This window comes from Schistocerca cancellata, chromosome 4, assembly GCF_023864275.1.
Source record: "Schistocerca cancellata isolate TAMUIC-IGC-003103 chromosome 4, iqSchCanc2.1, whole genome shotgun sequence".
Lineage (NCBI taxonomy): Eukaryota > Metazoa > Arthropoda > Insecta > Orthoptera > Acrididae > Schistocerca > Schistocerca cancellata.
This window is the reverse complement of record NC_064629.1, coordinates 657,036,646-657,061,777: the sequence shown is the minus strand read 5'-3', so window position 1 is coordinate 657,061,777 and position 25,132 is coordinate 657,036,646. Positions and strand designations below refer to the sequence as shown.

Below are 25,132 nucleotides of genomic sequence, written 5' to 3'. Positions count from 1 at the left end.
AGTGCCACTCACTACACGCCTTTCTCGTGCCCACGTCTTGCTGTTTCGCGTTGGCTATCGAGAAGAGACCGTTAGCGATTCAAAATTAATGATGCCTTTTTTCCGCCGACTCTTCCCTTCCTTTTTCTCTTTTACGAACAGGAAAAGCCCGTTCTAGAACTCGTGCGACAGTGAAATCCTGGGCTCGCATTTGAGAGCGCCGGCTTCAAATTCCGAGGTGGTGGTACGCGTTTGGCTTTCCGTTTAATGTTTCGCTCACATTACCCAATGAACGCGCTACACGAAGCTACTCTCTTCAACGACGTGGCGTTTCCTACACTTGCTAAACCCGAGCTCATGTTCGACTACCGGTTCGGTCCCAGTACTTAACCAGAAGTAAACTTATATCCTCCATTCCAGTCGTGGTTATAATAATTTAAATATATGGTTGGATTCTCGGTTTGGTTGCCACCACTTTTCAGCGTTGTTTGTGGCGCTTATTGTTACTACTGGTCTGGTTCTGTGCATTGTAAGTGTGCTGTCTACTGACATCTTCCCCACTAGTACTTGAATAATGCACTAATTGTTCGAATATGTAGATATTTGATGTTTACAATGCTTACAAGTACGGAAAGTAGCCGTATTTAAACGGAGGAAGTGACTAAGTACTCGATCCTTATATATCTTTATTCCTTAGTCGTTCTAATTTCTGCAATTAGTTCTTACATCGATGCATTAGGCCTAGAGATCAGGATTATTCGTCACATTTACATGCCTGGAAGTGGAGACCTAAGAAACAGTCGTTTGAAATACGTAAGTAATAATACAAAAAATGTACCTTCACAAGATTTCACCCAGGTATCGACACAATTTTTAAGAAATAATTACTCATACTTGTCGTTTATCACATTAAAGAACATAACGTTCAAAGAAAGTTAACCATCTTCCACCAATTCCCCCCCCCCCCCACCCCTCTATTGTCTTTCTCAGAGACAGTAACTATTTTATTCTACCAAGCACGTTAAAGAATAGTTATCCTTGTACTCTCTCCTTTTACGTTTTGTGATTTTCGCTTGATTTTTTTTTTATTTTTATTATCTATTAGTGGGCGCAGTAGAAGGCGGTTTGGTAATTGTTCAGTATGCTTTTCACTTCACCAGACAGTTAGACATCCAAGTAATATATTTGAGCCTTACCATCAACTACAAATGTGCAGATGGTTCACCAACAGTTAATTTTCCTATCAGTTAACTGAAATTTGCGCCTTAGTGGTACTCGTATAACGATCTGTTCGAACAGCTTTACTTCAAACTCGATAGTTTGCTAAACAGAGAGATAAGTCAGAGTGCGAGCGAATCAGCCTGCCGAATTAACGACAGCTGGTCTGGTACACTGGCCATCCTAAAAGTCTTTCAGGCGGTTTTCGATGCTAGTTTAGAAAGTGTCTGAGATGGTCCTTAGCCACCGCCGCGGAAAATACGATACACTTGCAGTTTATATACCGGTGAGGTAACACGCAGAAGAAAGTTAGGTGATTGACAGACGAATTCTCTCCCTGACGTTAAACGGCGACTGTGGTGACAGAAAGGACATCCAGTCCCAAAGGTAAATAAATCAAATAGCCTATGCTAAATTATGACTAACAGCGGATATCGTCCGACGGTTTGAACGCTAGGAAAGACAGGGAGAGAGCTGCTTGTATGACACCGCGACAGGACTTGGGATTACCGACGATAGCCCTTAGCAACAGCGCCCGCTTCGCTGCGATAATCGATAGTAGCATGAATTGCAGGAGTGCCAGCTCGACGTGGCTCGAGTCCAGAGTGGATGTTCTTTGATCGCAGTCTTCTACTTCTTCCGCCAGCAGATTCTGAGACCAGTTTCTAACATCTTACAAATGTGTAATTACGTGCAACTTGCACTATGCGAATCGAGAGAGCTTTATGCACAAAGAGTTTTTTTTTTCATTGTCTCTACCCTGAATTGAAAAGATATTCTATTATCTATGTAGCGACATTAAAACCGCCCATGTTAGGAAAGGAGCTCTATTAGCGAATTTTCAACCCGCCCTGGTAGCCATGCGTGTGGAAGCGCCGTTTCGTGGACACTGAGGTGCGCCGGCACCGGATCGAATCCGGCCGGCGGGCTGATGACAAGGGTCGCTGTGCCCGCCAGCCTCGCTGTGATTTTTAGGCGGTTTCCCAGATTCCACTAGGTGAATACTGGGCTGGTATCCAAGCCTCGCGTCAGTTACACGATCCGGAAAGATTAAGAAAACTCGCGCTCACTTTCACATGAAAAACACAATATGCAGACAGTTGGCGTACACGTATTACATCCTGGGGAGTAACGGGGTTGCTAAGGAAGGGTATCCGGCCACCACTTAAATTAATTACTCGGAATCCGTTAGTAAGAATGCCGCACCTGTCCCGATGTAGGGCAAAGGCACAAGGAAAAGAAGTAGATTAGAGACATTCCCCTGCATCTATTTCTTAGGGGCGAGTTTTAATTTTGTTCATTCACCAATCAATCAATTATTGATAATACAGGAAGGTGCGCAACACTCAACAGTAAATTTGCTACGTGCAGATACATATGCTATGCCTGCACGTCCATGTGTCTACAACTTGAATACATTATTCGAGTTAACGAAACTTAAATATTGTAAATTGAGCTCAATGTAGGAATGCTTGTTGTTCTTCAACTCTACGTGTGCTACTTTACGTGTACTGGAATAACATTGCTACGGAATATTTGCAATGCACTGGCAGTCATTCTTGTATTAACTCCAGTAATTCAGTTTATTTCTTACAAAAGCAGAATAAGATTAATTTGACTGATTGATGATATCTATTGATTCGTATTCACACATCCTTTACGTTACGAAAAGTAAACATTTGATTTTCAGTACTTCTCAGCGCAGTAAACTAGAACCACGGGTATTCTACATAGTTAGAACAGAATGAGAAGCCCCAGCTGCCTGCCGATGCTGGCCGGAGTGGCCGAGCGGTTCTAGGCGCTACAGTCTGGAACCGCGCGACCGCTACGGTCGCAGGTTCGAATCCTGCCTCGGGCATGGATGTGTGTGATGTCCTTAGGTTAGTTAGGTTTAAGTAGTTCTAAGTTCTAGGGGACTGATACGAAATGTCGTGTGGCTAGGGCCTCCCGTCGGGTAGACCGTTCGCCTCGTGCAGGTCTTTCGATTTGACGCCACTTCGGCGACCTGCGCGTCGATGGGGATGAAATGATGATGATTAGGACAACACAACACCCAGTCCCTGAGCGGAGAAAATCTCCGACCCAGCCGGGAATCGAACCCGGGCGCTTTGGATTGACAGTCTGAATGACCACAGCAGTTAAGTCCCATAGTGCTCAGAGCCATTAGAACATTTTTTTTTTTTTGCCTGCCGATTATGCATTTTGTCACGCTATAAGTCTTTTCTGTTTGTAAAACAAATTTAAACATTACGTGACTTGGGCGAGTTCCGTGGGCAAAATCCGTACTACAGTGTTGTTAATTTGTTAATGATTAATGTCCCTAACGGATCCACGTCAACCAACATTGCTGCAGCTTCTGTGATTTTTTTTCGGGGGGGTGGGGGGGAGAGGAAATTCATGTGACTGGAGGAATCATTCAGAATAAGAGGGTCGATACGGAATTTGTCCACACTCTTTGTCTGAACGGAATACGACAGCTCATATGGACACATAAGTGGTTTCGAGAGTATAGTATCAAGATCGTAAGAGTTTGAAAAACATTTTTCAAGACGCTCACTTTCAGTTGAGTCTGAGTTCCGTCTCCAAGGACCTCATTGCTCTCATCAGGTTTAACAGCAGCCATTTCTTGAGTTAGATGTTACATCCGATGGTTTAGCGTACCAAGTTAGTAACTCTGCAGCTGAATCCTAGAAACTACACTCTAAGACATCATTTTAGTTATCAATTGACTATCCTAGGCAACTGATAGGTCTATCTGTTCACGCGTCTATGCTTGCAAGCTATTTGGTACACGGCTTAGGGTGTTTCTAATCCAACTCAATAGTTAACTTAACGTACTACGTTATGGGAAGGAAAGAACGAAAGTTTGAGTTCAACGTCCATTATAAATCGAGAATCATTAGGGACTGAATACAAAGTGTACTGGACAATGAGTGAAAAGAATCGACCTTACCCGTCTTGAAAAAATAGGTTTGGCATTCCTCGAACGAGATCCATCTTAAACGAAAAATTTTAATGAAATTGCTCGGTTCCATTTACGAACTGAGCTCAGTGTGAGCGTCTGGCAGTACGCCAGGGCGTGTGCTGCCGGTAACACCCTCTGGAGTCGCAGACGCTGAGCAGGACTTGCACGTGCTCAGCCGGTGTTAGTGCGGAGGTCAGCAGCTGGCGCCTCGGGCTGCGCGGCCACTTCCTGGCCACTCGCCCCGGAGCCAGGCATACAATCTCTCCTATTTATCTGGACGAGTACCAGCTTGTTTGTCTCACTCCCAGTTATCCACTCTGCGATCGCACACAAACAAGTAATGACGACTTTTGGGTTTGTATTAAACTAACCTGTCTGTAACAGATCGAACTTTTTAGACATAAAAAGGATATTTTAGCTACAACGGGCGCCGTAGGAGAGCATATTTGGACGTGACCCCTACCCCCCCCCCTACTCCCTCCCTCCGATGTCTCCCACAAATTACGAGGAATATCCAGATCTAGTACACACCAGACTCATACCTAAAATCTAGGAGACTGTTACAACGTTTATAGAGTATCACTGCCTAGCAGTAGCTTACGGTACATGCGACGAACCCTATGTTAGAAGACATAAAACAAACTCAGTTGGTTCATTCTAATAACACAGTAGAACTGAACGGAATATGACAGATCTATATGGACACATAAGTATTTTAGAGAGTATAGTGTCAAGATCGTAAGAGTTTGAAAAAGATTTTTCAAGACGCTCACTTCCGGTTGAGACTGTTCTCTCTCTCTCTCTCTATCTATCTCTCTATCTCTCTATCTCTATCACATACCCATTCGAAAGTGGTGCATGCACTGTCACGCAAATTCCGACACAAATTGATTTTACTTTTTACAACACTCCGTTCAGATGCAGCTACGGACTCGAGAGGGACGTAACAGTCAGGAAAATGTTGTGCTTTATAGCTGAATATCTGCTTCAAGTTCTTCAGTTCATTTCTTAAGAATCTCCAGTGGTGTTTCGAGCCTACTATCTACATTGTGGCTCATTCTTGGCTGTTTTACGATAGACTTCTTTCTGTGTGAAACTTGTAACATATATTACACTTTTTAGGTTTCTATTTCATCGCCGGCCTGGGTGGACGAGTGGTTCTAGGCGCTACAGTCTGGAACCGCGTGACCGCTACGGTCGCAGGTTCGAATCCTGCCTCGAGCATGGATGTATGTGATGTCCTTAGGTTAGTTAGGTTTAAGTAGTTCTAAGTTCTAGGGGACTGATGACCTCAGAAGTTAAGTCCCATAGTGCTCAGAGCCATTTGAACCATTTTTTCTATTTCATCCTGCTATCTTCAGGGAAAACTACATCGAAGGATAATGAGCTCTTCTGCTTCATTTACTCTTCTCTTCGTGGTTGTAAAGAAAGCTACTCCTCACAGTAGAAAGTGACGGTGATCTGTGAGGCCACTTGCCATTACTAAAGCCACATAACTTTTGCATATTCTAACAAACAAGAGCGTCGTTTAAGCTATCTGCCTATGCACAGAGCAATCCACGTTTTGATAGACTTTATTCTGACGTCTTTAACTTTGGGGGAGAAAGGCAACTAATGATATTTGACTATAGGGATGTACAAAATCATCCACAAACCATTTCTAATTTGGCAAATGTACTTTTCCATGGAGTTCATCTATCGCGTGAATTATGTGGGTCTGGAGTCTTTTGTCTCTCGTCTCGAATGGCTTCGATGACGACAGTACGTCAAACTATCTTCTTCAGATACGCAGGGTGTAACAAACATGTACAGCACAAGTTGCAGGACGCATTCCTCACACGTAGACTAAGAAATTATGTTACCTGAACATGGGTCAGGAAAGGCTTTGTTTCCATGGTACAGCTCATTTTCTCCAGCTCATTAATCATGGAAAACACACAAGAACAGAACGTTACAATCATGGGGAACACACACTCTAGTGACATCTGGTGACGTTGTGCATCGCTATTGCTTTGTGATACATGTCCTGTTGCCATGCGATGTCATTACTTCTTTACAGAAAACATCAATTGTTCCATCGATCAGTACGATCGTTGCAAGCACACAGGCTACTACATAGAGATAATCTCAGACTTGACTCGTGCAGTGGCAGTGTACACAAATGCAGAGATGGGAGATGCCTATTTCCACGATGGAGCACCTCCTCATTTTAGTGTAAATGTCCGTCGGCTTCCAAATAAAAGATTCGGTGACATATGGATACGAAGAGATGGACCAATTGCCTCGCCTCCACGCTCCCTGGACCTAAACCCACTCGACTTTTATTTGTGGAGGCATTTGAAAGCGGGGAACCTCAGTACAAGATGTTCAGAGTCTCCGTGTCCGTATTATGGAAGGCTGCGAAACCGTACGCAATACTCCTGGGATACATCAGCGCATCCGAGATTCACTACGACGGCGGGTTGATTCATGTATCAATGTCCACGGAGGGCATATTGAACATCTCCTGTGCGAAAGAGTTGCTGGTGCATCCCGTTCGTGTACCTTTCCAGTGATTAATGAGTTGAAGAAAATGAGTTGCAACATGGAAACAAAGCGTTTCCAGGTCCATGTTCGTATAACTTAATTTCTTCGTCTACATTTGAGGAAAGTCTCCTGCAGGACATTTTCGTTACACTTTATAGTGTTCTCTAAAGGATATAATCAAGACGAGGCTGGTCAATGATCCCTTCGGTGTAGATGCACATCACGCTCGAACTCTTACGGGAATCGGCGAAAAGCCCTGAGCAATGAGCATAATGGGCAGGGGTACTACGTCAGTAGTGTGTGGATAAGCTGAGAATATGGGTCTGATGAGAGGCGTTTTAGGGTAGTCCGTGCATTTGCGATGATCAGTGTGTCCGGATGGCTTAGTGGTCAGAGCATCTGCCTAGTAAACAGAAGATCCGGGTTGCAACCCCAGTCCGGCACAAATTATCAACTTTCCCCTTGATGTAAATCAATATCCAGTACGCAGCTACATGTCGTTCATTCCTTTGTGTCATGATTTTTGATGGCTGCAGGATCAAAATGGTATCTGTTCTTTCGGGCATGTCCGGAAAGACACCATATACATGGTGAGTCACCTAACATTACCGCTGGATATATTTCGTAAACCACATCAAATACTGACGAATCGATTCCACAGACCGAACGTGAGGAGAGGGGCTAGTGTAATTGGTTAATACAAACCATAAAAAAAATGCACGGAAGTATGTTTTTTAACACAAACCTACGGTTTTTTAAAATCGAACCCCGTTAGTTTTGTTAGCACATCTGAACATATAAGCAAATACGTAATCAGTGCCGTTTGTTGCATTGTAAAATGTTAATTACATCCGGAGATATTGTAACCTAAAGTTGACGCTTGAGTACCACTCCTCCGCTGTTCGATCGTGTGTATCGGAGAGCACCGAGATCCAAAGGGAACGGTGATGGACCTTAGGTACAGAAGAGACTGGAACAGCACATTACTTCCACAAGCTAACACCTTTTTATTGGTCTTTTTCACTGACGCACATGTACATTACCATGAGGAGTGAGGTACACGTTCGACGGGCGTTTCATAGGACGTGGAGGACGCATAAATTGTCCAGCCCGTTCTCCTGATCTTACACCTCTGGACTTCTTTCTGTGATGTACGTTAAAGGAGAATGTGTACCGTGATGCGCCTACAACCCCAGAGGATATGAAACAACGTATTGTGGCAGCCTGCGGCGACATTACACCAGATGTACTGCGGCGTGTACGACATTCATTACGCCAGAGATTGCAATTGTGTGCAGCGAATGATGGTCACCACATTGAACATCTATTGACCTGACATGTCGGGACACACTCTATTCCACTCCGTAATTGAAAACGGAAACCTCGTGTGTACGTGTACCTCACCCCTTTGCGCAATTTGTCTGCTACTGATGTGCGGATTAGCCACGACAGCAGGTAAAACACCTACTTGGGCATCATCATTTGTTGCAGGTCGTGGTTGACGTTTCACATGTGGCTGGACACTTCCTGTTTCCTTAAATAACATAACTATCCGGCGAACGGTCCGGACACTTTGATGATGTCGTCCAGGATACCGAGCAGCATACATAGCACACGCCCGTTGGGCATTTTGATCACAATAGCCATACATCAACACGATATCGACCTTTTCCGCAATTGGTAAACGGTCCATTTTAACACGGGTAATGTATCACGAAGCAAACACCGTCCGCACTGGGAGAATGTTACGTTGTACCACGTACTTATACGTTTGTGACTATTACAGCGCCATCTATCACATAGCGAAAAAAGTGGTCCAACTAAAACATTTATATTTCTTTACGTACTACATGAATATGTAATAAAAATGGGGATCCTATTTAAAACAGCGCAGTTGATATCCGTTTGACCTATTGTAGCGCCATCTAGCGAGCCAACCAGAGCGCCATCTGGTTTCCCCCTTCAAGCTAGACGAGTTTCGTTCTTGGTAGTTTTTTCGTTTCATGCTTGTTTCGTGAGATACTTGGCCCGGTCACAATCAATGAACCACCCTTTATATACATATATACCGGGGGCGGGAAGGGGGGGGGGGGGCAGCGGACGTAGATTTACACCAAGAGGAAAGTTGAAAATTTGTGTTGGATTGTGGTTGCAACGCGGATCTCCTACTTACTAGGCAGATGCTCTAACCACTAAGCCATCCGGACACACTGGTCATCGCAAATGCACGGACTACTCTACTACCCTAGGACGCCTTTCGTCAGACCCAAATTCTCAGCTTATCCACACATTACTGACGTAGTGCCCCTGCCCACTATTGCGACAGAAGCAGGGAGTTTCATCATCAACGAGATAAATGGCTCTGAGCACCATGTGACTTAACTTCTGAGGTCATAAGTCGCCTAGAACTTAGAACTACTTAAACCTAACTAACCTAAGGACATCACACACATCCATACCCGAGGCAGGATTCGAACCTGCGACCGTAGCGGTCGCGCGGTTCCGGACTGTAGCGCCTACAACCTCTCGGCCACTACGGCCGGCTCAACGAGATAACTGGAGACGGAAAGCAGCTTCGGCTTTGGCAAGGATGGGGAAGAAAATCAGCTCTGTCTGTTTCAGATGAACTTCCCTAACCTTCACCTTAGAAATTGAGGGAAATGGTAATCTGTATGACCGTATTGGAGGTTGGATCTCGCTCCTCCCACGAGTGAGTCCGGAGTCATCATTGTGCCACACCATTCTGCACTTTGTAGCTGAACACGGATGATACAGTCTTCATTCGCAGCAAGTTTGTTATTGATATGAGCTTGTATCTCCAAAAATGCTTTCTCTTCTACTGCGGGCGTACCGTGTATTTCAGTCTACACAGTTACTGCTGCTATTACTAATTATATGTGAAAATCAAATAGGCCGAAATTCAGTATACAGGCAGCTGACACACAGCTTCGAGACGTGTACAGAGCTGCCATCCGTCACAAAAGCATCCACGTTCGAAAATAACTTTCACTGCACTGTTTCGTCTGTGAAAGCAGTGGCCGTACTTTCGAGACTATCTAAACGAAATTCTAATTGGCAGTCGTGCCGAGACTTCGTTTGAGAGATGATCAGTGAACATTAGCATTAACTTGGTGTGTGACATGCGCTTGGGAATAGGTGAAGGGGCACTGGTCGAACATTACCATACACGAAAGTGAAAAATTGTCGGCAAACGAAATTCAGACAAGTTGTCGAATGAGGTGACGGAGTGATTAACACAGTGCACGTGTATTCGAGAAGGTTATGATTCGCCGCGCGGGATTAGCCGAGCGGTCTCGGGCGCTGCAGTCATGGACTGTGCGGCTGGTTCCGACGGAGGTTCGAGTCCTCCCTCGGGCATGGGTGTGTGTGTTTGTCCTTAGGATAATTTAGGTTAAGTAGTGTGTAAGCTTAGGGACTGATGACCTTAGCAGTTAAGTCCCATAAGATTTCACACACATTTGAACTTTTTTTTTTTTTGGTTATGATTCAAATTCATGTACAGCCATCCAGACTGAAGTCTAAAAAATAAAAAAGAAGCATTCAAGGCAAATGCTTGGACCGTACCTCTGAAAAGGACACGTGCGCTTTCCTTTCCCACTGCTGTCCACACCCGGGTCATCGACGGTATATTTATTCCTACTCTCCTTATCTTCAGAAGAGCCGGCGTACTGCAGCATCTCCTGTTTTCAGACAACCATTGTCCGAGTCGTTCCCAGAAACTGCAGACTGGCAAGCAACGGTCGCTCTCTTCCCTGACACAGCTGCCACACCATCAGATGATGTGAGCTCTGCGAAGTCACAAAAGCTCTAAGTCAAGAACCGATGAAATTGTTTATACGACAGTTAAGACTGCAGGACGACCACTGAAGCTCTTATAACATTAAATACTTACTTCCAATGTTTTTTAAAGTTTTTGCAAAACAAGACCGGTAAGCAGCAATAGGTGATGCGTATTTCGGTGCGCTTCTGGCGGCAGTGCCAAATAACAGTTTTAGGAATTGCGACACAGCGGTTACCCGACCTTGTGCGGGACTCTCGTCTGTGAGGACAGTGAGCCGCTCTAGTTGAACTAATCAAACCAAAAAGACTCTCATGCATTTCTGATCTTTCGTTAATCCTTGCTTTTTCGTGTATTCCTCATACACTGTATCCAGCTCTATTTCTAATTTCATGATTGCCTGAAGGTACTAAACACCTATTAACCGCCTTCCCCCCTATTTTTGTACGTATGCAGTATATGCTGAATAAAAGCGCCACCAATTAAACGGGAAGATTTTATGTAGCTATGGGACACAGTCGGGAGGTGGTCGGAGTGTAGGTTACTGGCCCTCACCATCTGCACGGCGTACCGTTTAGGTGCAATGGATCGTCGGTCGGGTGGTCGCCGTGGCTACGCACTGAAAGATAGTATCAGAATAATAAGAGTTTGGTGAAACCACCACGTAACTTTCGGAGTCATTTTTAAATTAGGCGTAACCAGCTTGTTCGATCAGACAATGCGACTGGAATGTTGATAAGCAACCTCTAGCGAGTCGAACCGACGTTCAAAGAGAAAGGCGGTAGTGTAAAAACGCTTCAGACCTTTGAAAACATCGCAGCAGTTCAACTAGCAGCGGTTTAAAAAATCCATGTCGATCAACCGCGTAACATGCCTTACACCTTGGAATAAGTGACTCGTAAGGGGAAGGGTTCTCCGAGAATTCTTCAGCGTGTGTAATCTCTTAATTGGAGCGACTATCAGTAATGAACCGTATTCTGCGATCATATTGTCAAGATTCTTGATGAAAATCGCATCAAAGTGAACAACACGTGGATTAGTAACGAGACGCACTTTCACTTCTCCGGTTTAGTGAATAACCAAAACTTAAGGTACAGAATGTTGGTGAACTCTCGTTAACCTCAGAGAAGAATCTTCATGCTGAAAAGACAGAGCATAGTGCGCGGAGGGCATTTGCTGGATATTGTGTTCAGTCAAAAACGTCTTTGTGTTGGTGTTGTACCCGTAACGACTGTTATCGTACAATCAGTTTCTAAGAGACAGTCAAATGAAAACGCGACAGATGAAAAAAGTAAGTAAACTGTTTATTATTTCAAATGTAATCACCGTCACCATTAATACGTTATCCCACTCTGAGACAAGACGGTCAATGCCTTCATGGAAAAATGTTTGCAGTTGCCGGCGTTGTGGCCGAGCGGTTCTAGGCGCTTCAGTCTGGAACCGCGAGACCGCTACGGTCGCAGGTTCGAATCCTGCCTCGGGCATGGATGCGTGTGATGTCCTTGGGTTATTTAGGTTTAAATAGTTCTAAGTTCTAGGGGAATGATGACCTCAGATGTTAAGTCCCATAGTGCTCAGAGCCATTTTTTGTTTTCAGTTGCCTATGGAACTATGATTGCACCCAGGCAAGCACCTCTTCGTCCAAATCAAATCGACGGCCACTAATGTCTTCCTTCACGGTTCCAAAAATACGGAAATCGCATGGGGTGAGATCAGGATTGTATGAAGGGTATGTAAGGACTTACTCGCGAAACTTCTGCAGAGTACTCGAAATAACCTTGACAACATGTGGCGGGCATTGTCCTGCAACAGAATGATGCCGTCCGTCAACATTCCTGGGCGCTTGGACTTGATAGCGCGCTCAATTTTTGCAAATTGTCCGCGTGCCGCTGTGCGTTAATTGCGGCATCGTGTTCAGAAAATCAATGAGCATCCGGCCCTTGCAGTCAAAGGAAAAGGTCATCATGACTTTCCCGCAGTTGGCGTGGCTGTTGCATCGACTATGCTGCAAAAGTTTCACTGGGAAACCCTTACACATCCCCCATACAGTCCAGATCTCTCCCCACGCAATTTCCATATTTGTTAGAGATCTGAAGGAAGACATTCTTGGCCGTTGATTTGCTTAGGACGGAGAGGTTGACGCCAGCGTACAATGATAGTTCCGTAGGCAACCACAAACATTTTTACACAAAGGCATTGACCCTCTTATCTTACAGTGGGATAAACGTTTTAACAGTTACGGCGATTACATTTGAAATAATAAACACTTTACTTACTTTCTTCCATCTGTCTGTTTTCATTTGACTTCCACTTAAATACGTAATAAAACAGTAAAAATTGCTTCTTCAGCAACCAACTGATATCTTCCCATTTCATTCTCAGACCCCGTATTCTCAATGTAAAACTGGATGTATTGCACATTCCCAACTTCATAGAGGTACCATTTGCAGAAACCATGAAATAGTTTCTACGAGAACATGACGCAAAATAATTTTTCCTCAGGCCCATTATGGATGCAGCAACAATATCCGTGTTTAAAGACGAAAAACCAAATTTATGTTTCTGGAATTCTCTATCTGTGTGGGAACTAATTACCGCTGTGTCTTCAATAAAAGTGCTGCAAAAATCAAGGAAATGCTATCAGCAAACACAATAGATTGTTTCACTTCATAGGTCTTACGAGGTACTGAAGATCAGTAGCAAGAGGTTTCCTGTGTTATGAGACTATAAACCTACACACAAGATCAGAACGTGGTTGCTCAACTCTTTGCCGGCACGGTAGCTCAGCGTGTTCGGTCAGAGGGTTAGCTGCCCTCTGTAATAAAAAAAACTGAGTTAATCGATCAACAACGATCTTAAATGGATGTCTTACGACGTCCGCCCCGAGCAGATGCAACGAACGAAACCGAACAAAATGAGATTAAAAAAAAAAAAACTGTTAAGGCAGTGAAATTTCATTCTAGAGGAGTGGGGTTCAAATCCCGCCCTTCCACTTCAAAATTATATTTGCCGTGCTTACCCTATATTACTCAATACAAGTGCACGGATGGTTCCTTTGAAAGGACAACGACTGATTTCTTGACTTATACTTGTCCAATCTGTGTTTGTACTCCGTTTCCGATGACTTCGTCGTTCATGGAACTTTAAACCTAGGCGTACCTTCCATCCATGCACAAGTACAAACTTACGTTCCAAACTGCTATCATTGTCCAGAGGAAACATGAATTTCGTCTGTACGAGGACTGTGGTAGCCCATCGGACTATGCTTCATACCGTTGACGTTTCCCTCTACTAATTAAAGAAATCAGTATTTCCTGTGCTCATTGGAGGTGTAGCTAAATACATGAGGCGTTCAACGAGTTTGAAAGCAAAATACTAAGAAGTTTTGCTCTTATTTTAAATCAGAAAACGTTTCGAAGTCACCTGTCCGACACTCTGTGACCATAATGACATCCCCAAACAGAGGATGACACAGAGAAGGCCAAAATACTAAAAGCCTTTTTCCAAAACTGTTTCAATGAGGAAGAGGGTACTGTGGTTCCTCCTTTAAATCGTCGCACGAATGTCAAAATTACAGATATCGAAATCAATAATTACGAGACAGAAACACAACTGATATTTTTCAAGAGAGGAAAGGACACTGGATCTGATGAGATAAGAATACCATGCTACAGAAGTTGCTCCTCTTCTAGCAGAAGTGTACCGTAGGTCACTGTAAAAAAGCGGAAGTCATTCCCGTTTTCAAGCAATAGGCCTATCTCTCTGACATCGGCCTGTTGTAGAATTTTCGAACATGGTACATGCTCGCGTATTACGACATTTCTGGAAACCGAAAATCTCCTCTGCAGGAATCAACATGGGTTCTGAAAACAACAGAACACAGTATGTGATTCCCAACTGTGAGAGATCTTCAGACGTAAAAGTAACTTCCCAAGCGCCCCGAGGAAGTGTTATACGAGGTTACTTTTTCCACCGTGTAAAAAGTCTAGTGACTGATCGATGAGAGCATATGGAACAAAAAAGATCTAATGAACAGGAAATGCATGGTTTCCGTACTAGAGACCGTTTATTCAGTCATACTTTGTTAAAGAGACTGCGGTCTAATTCCATGCAGCCACAATTACAGTACGCATGGGTTCCTCCTAGAGGGTGGTACGTAATGCCCTAGCGCCCTCTTCTGCCTTACAAGGGAACCTCCCCATCGCATCCCTCTCAGATTTAGTTATAAGTTGGCACAGTGGATAGGCCTTGAAAAACTGAACACAGATCAATCGAGAAAACAGGAAGAAGTTGTGTGGAACTATGAAAAAATAAGCAAAATATACAAACTGAATAGTCCATCTGAAAGATAAGCAACATCAAGGACAGTGCGCGCTCAGGAGCGCCGTGGTCCTGTGGTTAGCGTGACCAGCTGCGGAACGAGAGGTACTTCGTTCACGTCTTTCCTGGAGTGAAAATTTTACTTTCTTTATTTTCGCAAAGTAATGATCTGTCCGGTCGTTCATTGACGTCTCTGTTCACTGTAATAAGTTTAGTGTCTGTGTTTTGCGACCGCATCGCAAAACCGCGCGATTACTAGACGAAAGGACGTGCCTCTCCAATGGGAACCGAAAACATTTGATCGCAACGTCATAGGTCAACCGATTCCTCCACAGGAAAACACGTCTGATATATTCTATACGACACGGCTGACGCCATGTGCGTCACATGACAGGAATATGTTGTCGACCCACCTAACGTGTACACTTGGCGAATGGGTAAAAAGATTCTTCTACCTTGCCCGATTTAGGTTTTCTTGTGGATGTGATAATCACTCCCAAAAAAGTGATGAAAACGTAAGAGTTTGTCACATAAACTGCAACAAATGAATGCAACAGTTTCACAGTCGCACAGTTTTCCCTGTATTCTGTCAAAACATGTTTTTAACGTTTTCAAATTTTTCCGTGTGTAGACCGCCTAATCCTGCATACGTCCAAGCAAATCTGAACATCTACTGGAATTTTGCAGTGCGAAGTTGATTTTGTGTGAGTGTCTGAACTTTGATAACTGTCTGAAAATAAAAAATTAAAATTTTCACTCCAGGTAAGACTTGAACCAAGGACCTCTCGTTCCGCAGCTGCTCACGCTAACCACAGGACCACGGCGGTCCTAAGCGCTATTTGTCCCTGATGTTGCCTATCTTGCAGATGGACTACTCAGTTTGTATATTTTGCTTATTTTTTTCATAGTTCCACACAACTTCTTCCTGTTTTCTCGATTGATCTGTGTTCAGTTTCTCAAGGCCTATCCACTGTGCCAACTTATAACTAAATGTGAGGGGGGTGCGATGGGGAGGTTCCCTTGTTAGTAACTGGTAATGTGTCCGATTCACTTCGGTTGCTGACTCACCTTGTAGTGCATGCGATACAGCGTTGTACGCAGTGGTTCGAGAGCTTGCCGACATGGTGTTTACTTACGGAAAGGCAAATGGCAACGGGCGGCGAGCAGCAATGTTGTATTAGGGGACCTGTCCCCGCTGACAACAAGCACAGCATTCAATGTTTGCAACTGTGTTTCGCCGTTTGTCTGAGACAGGATCGTTTCAGAAAGCAGGATATCATGAAGGATGTACCCGAAATGTTCGGGCACCCGACTTGGAGGAAACTCTGCTTAACACTGTGGAAGGCGACCGCAGTGTCAGTACCAGGCAGTTGGCCCGCCAATACAGGGTAAGCCAGACAACCGTGTGGAACATTCTCCAGGACAATTGTTACTACCGTATTTCGGGACCAGTCTTCCTTCCACGTCGCCTAACAGGCCAGAACTGTCGGCGTTCCTTGCGGGTGACTTTGCCTCCCCTGCTGATAGAAGTGCCACTGATGATTCGAAGGGTTATGTGGCTGCTACATGCTGGTGCTCCAGCCCACTTCGCCTTTAACGTCCGGACGCATCTCAGTCGTGTCTTCCCTGGTCGATGGATCGGAAGAGGGGGTCAAGTTCCATGGCCTGCTCTTTCACCTTATCTCAACTCGTGCGATTTTTGGTTATGGGGCCATCTCAAAAGTATTGTGTATGCAGAGCCCATTCCAGATGTGGAGACACTGGAGCAGCATATTCATGCTGCCTTTGACACTGTTCGGATGCATCCTGTCTGATGTGAACGTGTGAGACAGAACATGTTACGGCGCGTACACGCTTGCGTTGAGGCACGTGGAAACCATTTTCAGCACATACTGTAACTCTGGCTGCATGGTACTGCACGTATTAGACCAAAGTCTCTGTAGCAATGTATGATTGAATAAACGGTCTCTAGCATGGAAACCATGCATTTCCGGACATAAGTTAATTAGACCTTTTTTGTTCCGTATCCTCTCATCGACCAATCCGTAGAGTTTTCACACGGTGGAAAAAATCACCCTGTATAGCCACAAATTTTCACAATATACTGGATGACCCAAAAGTTCGTTAACATTTGAAAGGCAGTAATTCATAGAATAACGAAGGCAGAGAGGTAAAAATGGACATGCGCGTCTAAAATTACATGTGGTTTTATTCAAACAAAAAACGAGTGCAAAAACTGGTCAACAGATGGCGCTGGACAGCAGCAAGTCAGTGTCGCAGCATGAAAATGAGCTTTAGTGAGAGAGGGAGTCATATCATCGCTTGCTTAGATGATAAACACCTGCTGGAAGGTACGATTTTCTTGTAGGATGGCGCTCCACCCCATATTGCTACACGTGTGAAAGGTCTCTTGCACACATTGTTTTGCGAGGATCGCGCGATGAACCGCCAAGTCCGTCGCACTGGGTCTCCCAGGTCTCAAATGGTTCAAATGGCTCTGAGCACTATGCGACTTAACTTCAGAAGTCATCAGTCGCCTAGAACTTAGAACTAATTAAATCTAACTAACCTAAGGACACCACACACATCCATGCCCGAGGCAGGATTCGAACCTGCGACCGTAGCGGTCGCTCGGATCCAGACTGTAGCGCCTAGAACCGCACGGCCACTCCGGCCGGCTCCCAGGTCTCCAGACCTCAATCCGTGTTATTATTGGTTGCGGAGTTACCTGAAGTCGGAAGTCTACCGCGGTCGTCCAACCTCATTGGGGAAGGTAAAGGACAACACTAGACGGCAATTTCTCACTATACCTACTGATCTGTTGTTCAGTGCTGTTCACAACATTGTCCCTCGACTAAAGGTATCGTTGACGAGTGGTGGCCGACATGTTGAGCATTTGTTACAAAGAACATCGTCTTTGCTAAGAATCAGTTGTTATGCTAATTATTGCTTTTGTATCATATGAAGCGCCATCTGTTGATAATTTTGTGAAATTATTGGTTTCAGTGAACTCTATATAATTTCAAGAACGTGTGTCAATATTACATCTCTACCTACAGTATTCCGAGAAGTGTCGAATTTTCAAATGTTTACATACTTTTGGCTCACCCTGTATATAACTGACCTGTTGGATAACTTCGAAAGTACCTTGAGCTTTTTCGCGAATAATGCTGTTGTATACAGAGAGGTCGCAAAGCTAGAAAAATGTACCGAAATGCAGGAAGACCAGCAGAGGATCGATGCTTGGTGCAGGAATAGTCAGTTGAACGTCAACATAAACAAATGTACCGTATTGCACATAAAAAGGCAGAAAGGCCCACTATTATATGAGTTCACGATTGAAGAAGAGTCACGGGAAGCAGTCACATCCATAGTACAGGGTGTAACGGAAAGGTATGACCAAACTTTAAGGTAACATTCCTACATATAGCCGGCCGCGGTGGCCGAGCGGTTCTAGGGGCTTCAGTCCGGAAGCACGCGGCTGCTACGGTCTCAGGTTCGAATCCTGTCTCAGGCATGGATGTGTCATGTCCTTAGGTTAGTTATGTTTAAGTAGTTCTAAGTTTAGGGGACTGATGAGGAGGAGGAGGAGGAGATTAGTGTTTAACGTCCCGTCGACAACGAGGTCATTAGAGACGGAGCGCAAGCTCGGGTGAGGGAAGGATGGGGAAGGAAAGCGGCCGTGCCCTTTCAAAGGAACCATCCCGGCATTTGCCTGAAGCGATTTAGGGAAATCACGGAAAACCTAAATCAGGATGGTCGGAGACGGGATTGAACCGTCGTCCTCCCGAATGGGGACTGATGACCTCAGCTGTTAAGTCCCATAGTGCTTAGAGCCATTTGAATTTCCTACATATAGAAGAAGAAAATATGTTATTTGGGCATGGGCAGGAAACGCTTCATTTCCATGTTAGAGCTCATTTTCTAGCGCTCTTCATAATTACATCAATCATGAAAAACACACATAAATAGAAGGTACCAGCATAACATGGTTTACCATGATTAAGGCGATTGTGAAGAGAAGTAGAAAATGAGCTCTGACATGGAAATAAAGCGATCCAGGACCCATGTCCATATAACATACTTCCTTCCTCTATGCCTGAGGAATGTTTCCTGAATATCTGGCCATACCTTTTGTATGTATCTAGAAGTATGAGTACGGAGCAATTTAAAAACGCCACATAAAACGAATAGTTGGTAAGGCAGATGCTAGACAGATTCATTGTAATAATTCTCAGGAAGTGTAGTCCACCCAATAAAGAGATATCGTACAAAATCCTGATTCGGCCAACACTTGAATATTGCTCGTCATTCTGGGATTCGTAACAGATAGAATCGATAGACAGAATAGAAATGACCCAGCAAAGAGCAGTACGTTTCGTTACAGGTTCAGTTAGTAACCGCAAAAGCGTCACGAAGATACCCAGTCAACTACAGTGACAAACGCTGCAACAGAGGCGTTCTGGATAACGATGTGGTTTGCTGTTAAAATTACTAGAGCGTACGTTCCCAATAGCGTCTACAGATTCGAATTCACGCAGAAGCTTACCAGCAATCGTTCTTCTAGCGAATTCACGACTGTAACAGGAAAAGGGGAAGTGATAGTGGCACACAAAATAGCCTCCAATACAAAACGAAGGTACACCATATGATCAAAAGTTTACGGACACCTGGCTGAAAAAGACTTACAAGTCCCCTCCATCGGTAATGCTGGAATGCAATATGGTGTTGGCCCACCCTTAGCCTTGATGACAGCTTCCACTCTCGCAGGCATATGTTCCATCAAGTGCTGGAAGGTTTTTTGTGGAATGGCAGCCCATTCTTCACGGAGTGCTGCACTGAGCAGAGGTATCGATGTCAGTAGGTGAGACCTGGCAAGAAGTCGGCGTTCCAAAACATCCCAGAGGTGTTCTGTAGGATTCAGGTCAGGACTCTGTGCAGGCCAGTCCATTACAGGGGTGTTATTGTTGCCACAGGTCGTGCATTATGAATCCGATCGTGTTCAAAGATTCAATCGCCATCCCCGATTTCCTCTTCAACAGTGAGATGCAGGAAGGTGCTTTAAACATCAATCTAAGCCTGTGCTGTGATACTGCCACGCAAAACAACAAGAGGTGCAAGCCCTCTCCACGAAAAACACGACCACACCATAGCACCACCGCCTCCGAATTTTACTCTTGGTACTGCACACGCTGGCAGATGACGTTCACCGAGCATTCGCCATACCCACACCCTGCCATCGGATCGCCAGATTGTGCACCGTGGTTCGTCACTCCAAACAACGTTTTTACACTGTTCAATCTTCCAATGTTTACGCTCCTTACACCAAGCGAGGCGTCGTTTGGCATTTTCGGCGTAATGTGTGGCTTATGAGCAGCCGCTCGACCATGAAATCCAAGTTTCCTCACCTCCCGCCTAACTGTCATAGTACTTGCAGTGGATCCTGATGCAGTTTGGTATTCCTATGTGATTGTCTGTATAGCTGTCTGCTTATTCCGCATTACGACCCTCTTCAACAGTCGGCGGTCTCTGTCAGTCAACAGACGAGGTCGGCTTGTACGCTTTTGTGCTGTACGTGTCCCTTCAATTTCCCACTTCAATATCACATTGGAAACAGTGGACCTATGGATGTTTAGGAGCATGGAAATCTCGGGTACGACACAAGTGATACCCAATCACCTGACCACGTTCGATGTCCGTGAGTTCCGCGGAGCGCCCCATTCTGCTCTCTCACGATGTCTAATGACTACTGAGGTCGCTGGTATGGATTACCTGGCAGTAGGTTGCAGCACAAGGCACCTAGTATCAAAAACGTATGTTTATGGAGTTATCCGGGTACTTTCGATCATAGAGTGTAGCTGGTGGAGTGAACTGAACTGGATAGTAGGAGAGTTCTGTCGCACACCATGAGGCATTCTCTGTGTTCAGTGTCGGAATTTTGTACTTTACGGAGTTTCTTTTTCACCAGGACACCGGTAGCGTACTCAGCTATGCTGCTCTATGACTTCTTACCATTACTAACTGTACACGTAAATCATATATTGATCTTCAGTATTTATTCCTAGACACCTGTTTAGTTAACTTAAGCAAAGACACATATTCGTGGACATTTCACATTTAATTACACAATATCCTGTACAATAGGCACCCGTAAGATTGTCTCATTGTTCTGGCGGTAGGCGATGTTGCTTACTCGGAAGCTCAGAGTTCAGCAACCAATACATGTTCCATGATTATTACGAGTCAGGCAGTCTGGAACTGAGTGCACTTGTGAACGGGGTGAGATCATTTGAAGGAATGCTTGCATATGTACAGGCAGCGTCGCTGGTACCAAACGTACCGAACCAGGGTCAGATCTGAAAACTTAAGCTAGGCTTGTTCACAGCCTGCTGCTTGCGAGACAAAATAGAATGCTCTTTTTCTTATTTTTCTTCCTTTCTCTCTCCCACCCTTTTCCCTTTACCTTTTTCCTATATCAAAGTAATGGCCACACTGCAGCGATTACAATAACATTTCTCGCACATATTGTGATGAAAAACACGTTCGTGTCATTAGCTACAGTCAGATTCAGTAGTATTCTTTTGTTGTTACTTAGAAAAGTCTTCGAAAGTCTGACAGATAGTAGAGACAGGAGGGGGAGAAAGCAGCTTTGGGAGTCGTCCCATGGGTAACGGCAGGGCTCTTATGCAACAGGTTACCATTGCAGACCAGCGTCCGTCACGCATTCCTCAATGTTGCGCGCTAGACTACAATCGCAGTAGTCATTATCTGCTCCTCAGTACTTTCGAGGTGAAGCCATGCGGGCTGGCCTTCGCGCGGCCCGTTCTGCACGCCAGTCTCTGTGCTTTGTTCGTGGCGGTATGAACGCACCGATAACTTGTGAAAACCTCTACATGTTTGGTTGATCTTTTAAGATATGCGTACAAGCGCTCTATTTGCCTTCCTGGTAGTAAGGCTGTGCTTTTGTTGTGGAACTGAACACATTTACTGCTTCATAAACGGTTATCACGCCGAGAATACAATAGCGCGGCGAATTTCAACAGCAAACTCGTTGAGAGGTGTATTGTATTCTCTCCATAACTATGGCCCGCCTTCCTTCCTCCGGACACATACTTCACTCGACCGCCGTTTCCTACCAGGGCTCACTGCAACTACTCTGACGTCCTAACCCTCCTGATCTACATCTACATCTACATCCATACTCCGCAAGCCACCTGACGGTGTGTGGCGGAGGGTACCTTGAGTACCTCTATCGGTTCTCCCTTCTATTCCAGTCTCGTATTGTTCGTGGAAAGAAGGATTGTCGGTATGCCTCTGTGTTGGCTCTAATCTCTCTGATTTTATCCTCATTGTCTCTTCGCGAGATATACGTAGGAGGGAGCAATATACTGCTTGACTCTTCAGTGAAGGTATGTTCTCGAAACTTTGACAAAAGCCCGTACCGAGCTACTGAGCGTCTCTCCTGCAGAGTCTTCCACTGTAGTTTATCTATCATCTCCGTAACGCTTTCGCGATTACTAAATGATCCTGTAACGAAGCGCGCTGCTCTCCGTTGGATCTTCTCTATATCTTCTATCAACCCTATCTGGTACGGATCCCACACTGCTGAGCAGTACTCAAGCAGTGGGCGAACAAGAGTACTGTAACCTACTTCCTTTGTTTTCGGATTGCATTTCCTTAGGATTCTTCCAATGAATCTCAGTCTGGCATCTGCTTTACCGACGATCAACATTATATGATCATTCCATTTTAAATCACTCCTAATGCGTACTCCCAGATAATTTATGGTATTAACTGCTTCCAGTTGCTGACCTGCTATTTTGTAGCTAAATGATAAAGGATCTATCTTTCTGTGTATTCGCAGCACATTACACTTGTCTACATTGAGATTCAATTGCCATTCCCTGCACCATGCGTCAATTCGCTGCAGATCCTCCTGCATTTCAGTACAATTTTCCGTTGTTACAACCTCTCGATACACCACAGCATCATCTGCAAAAAGCCTCAGTGAACTTCCGATGTCATCCACCAGGTCATTTATGTATATTGTGAATAGCAACGGTCCTATGACACTCCCCTGCGGCACACCTGAAATCACTCTTACTTCGAAAGACTTCTCTCCATTGAGAATGACATGCTGCGTCCTGTTATCTAGGAACTCCTCAATCCAATCACACAATTGGTCTGATAGTCCATATGCTCTTACTTTGTTCATTAAACGACTGTGGGGAACTGTATCGAACGCCTTGCGGAATTCAAGAAACACGGCATCTACCTGTGAACCCGTGTCTGTGGCCCTCTGAGTCTCGTGGACGAATAGCGCGAGCTGGGTTTCACATGACCGTCTTCTTCGAAACCCATGCTGATTCCTACAGAGTAGATTTCTAGTCTCCAGAAAAGTCATTATACTCGAACACAATACAATCTAACAGTTGGTCGCACCTCGCGCCTCCACAAAACTAATCAACTCTGAGGTTGACTGGTTCTTTGAGAGTACGAAGGGTACCAATGGATTTACTGGATTGGCGTGCGGTATTGTTGTAATGTGCAAGGGTTGGTGGTGGGACAACGCGGGAGTCTGAGTTTGTGTAAGAAAGGAGGAGGTTGTCCCATAGTGACGTGGTTGCGAGAAAGGGGAATAGTGCTTCAGAGCTCCCATATAGAAAAGGGTAGATAGGGGGATAGGTTAGATCTGATAAAATGGATTGATGCTGTGATCGATTTCATTTACTAGAGCTGAGAGCCTCTCACAGAAAATTGGAATACGTTTGGAGAGTACGTAGGTGTGTGATCAAAATGATGTTTTGGTGTAGATACTGCAATGTACCAGGACTGGGAATTAGTGGAGAAACGATGGAATTGTGTAGGTTTAGTTTATGGAATTCATAGGTGTTCAGTGTTAATAAGGATAGACGGGAATTTTATGAACCGATAATGGAGTCGTTCAAGGAGGGACAACTGTATGGTGATTAGCATTCAAGAGTTTTCAGGGAGTGACAGAGTTTTATTGAAATGGAAATATGGCGGATAGAGGATTTGTGGATATGTAGTCTGGTGGAGAGATACAATCCCATGCTCGGCCAGTTATTAGTTTTAGTCTGTGTCGGGCTTGCCATAGAACAGTTAATATAGATTCCATGATGCTTTATACTCAGGGTTTAGTCCCCAGCATTTTATTGTGTTTCTTACTCAGGTTGGTTTTAATTGTTTTAGTAGGGCTTATGGGTGTGAAATCTATGAGTCCTTATCCCAATCGTAAAGAAGAGTGTGTGCAAAAATGGGGATTTGTTTTTCAGGGAAGGAACGAATATTGTGGAACAGAATGATAATACCGTGCCATCGGAGGTTTGCTCCACCACTGAATTAATGTATATATTATTGTTTTATCGTTATATAAATTTAATCGCTTCTTTCTGTAATTGCATGTCGTTTTCATAGATAGTAGCCAATTCAGGAGAATTTTTAATAATTCATTCTGCATGGAGTACTGTGCTGGTCCGTTCCTTCCCTCACCGTTAACAAACTAACATAACATTCCGTCTCTGATAAAAACCGTTCGACTGGTCAGTAGACAACGAAAAAAAAATTAAAAAAATATTTTTCGATTCCATACGTTAAAAGGCATCCGTGGAATAATGATTTATTTTGCATACTGTGTGTACATGTATAACGATTTCATTGCACATTGGCACACGTATGCTATTCTTTAAATATCTGCTATAATAATAAAGTGTTTCAGATTTCACTGCGAGAATACGCGATTTCATATGGACAAATGTGAAAAAAATAACACGAAAGGCATCGTCTAAATTTATTCATTGTCTAATATATCAAGAGCGGGGCTTTAATAACTCATCATAAGCGAAAAATATCATAGACTTCATTAACTGATTCATATTACAGACCTATCGTGTAGATTTCGACTGTTTTTTATGTAACGTACAAGGGCTGAACACAAATGAAAATACCGCGACAAATGCTTGCTCGAACATAAACGCAGATGCTAGCGAAACCTGCACGTTGCGTTGTTGTGTTTGACCACGAATGACACCTGTACAATGTTCTCAATATAGTGCAAGCGTCAATCGTGTTCAGAACAGTGTTCTGGGTAGCTGTGAGTACATTAAGACGAAGCTAAGTGAAATTGAACGTGGACACATTCTTAGTACTCGTATTGCTTCTGTAACCAAGGTAGCCGTAGTGTTTTATGTCCAAGAAGCACCACATTGAAGAATTATACCGTATATAGGGAAAGCGAAAAACATTATCTGTTAAGTGACAACACGGACGAAATTAGTTGAGTGATTATAACAAACGGTCAATGA

The 25,132-nt window shown here is 44.3% G+C and overlaps 1 protein-coding gene across 1 annotated transcript in view; it reads left to right on the top strand.

Annotated features, from left to right (window-relative positions):
• Positions 1–25,132, top strand: part of LOC126184466 (facilitated trehalose transporter Tret1-2 homolog) — a 315,517-nt gene that overhangs the window by 90 nt on the left and 290,295 nt on the right. The window lies entirely within an intron of this gene.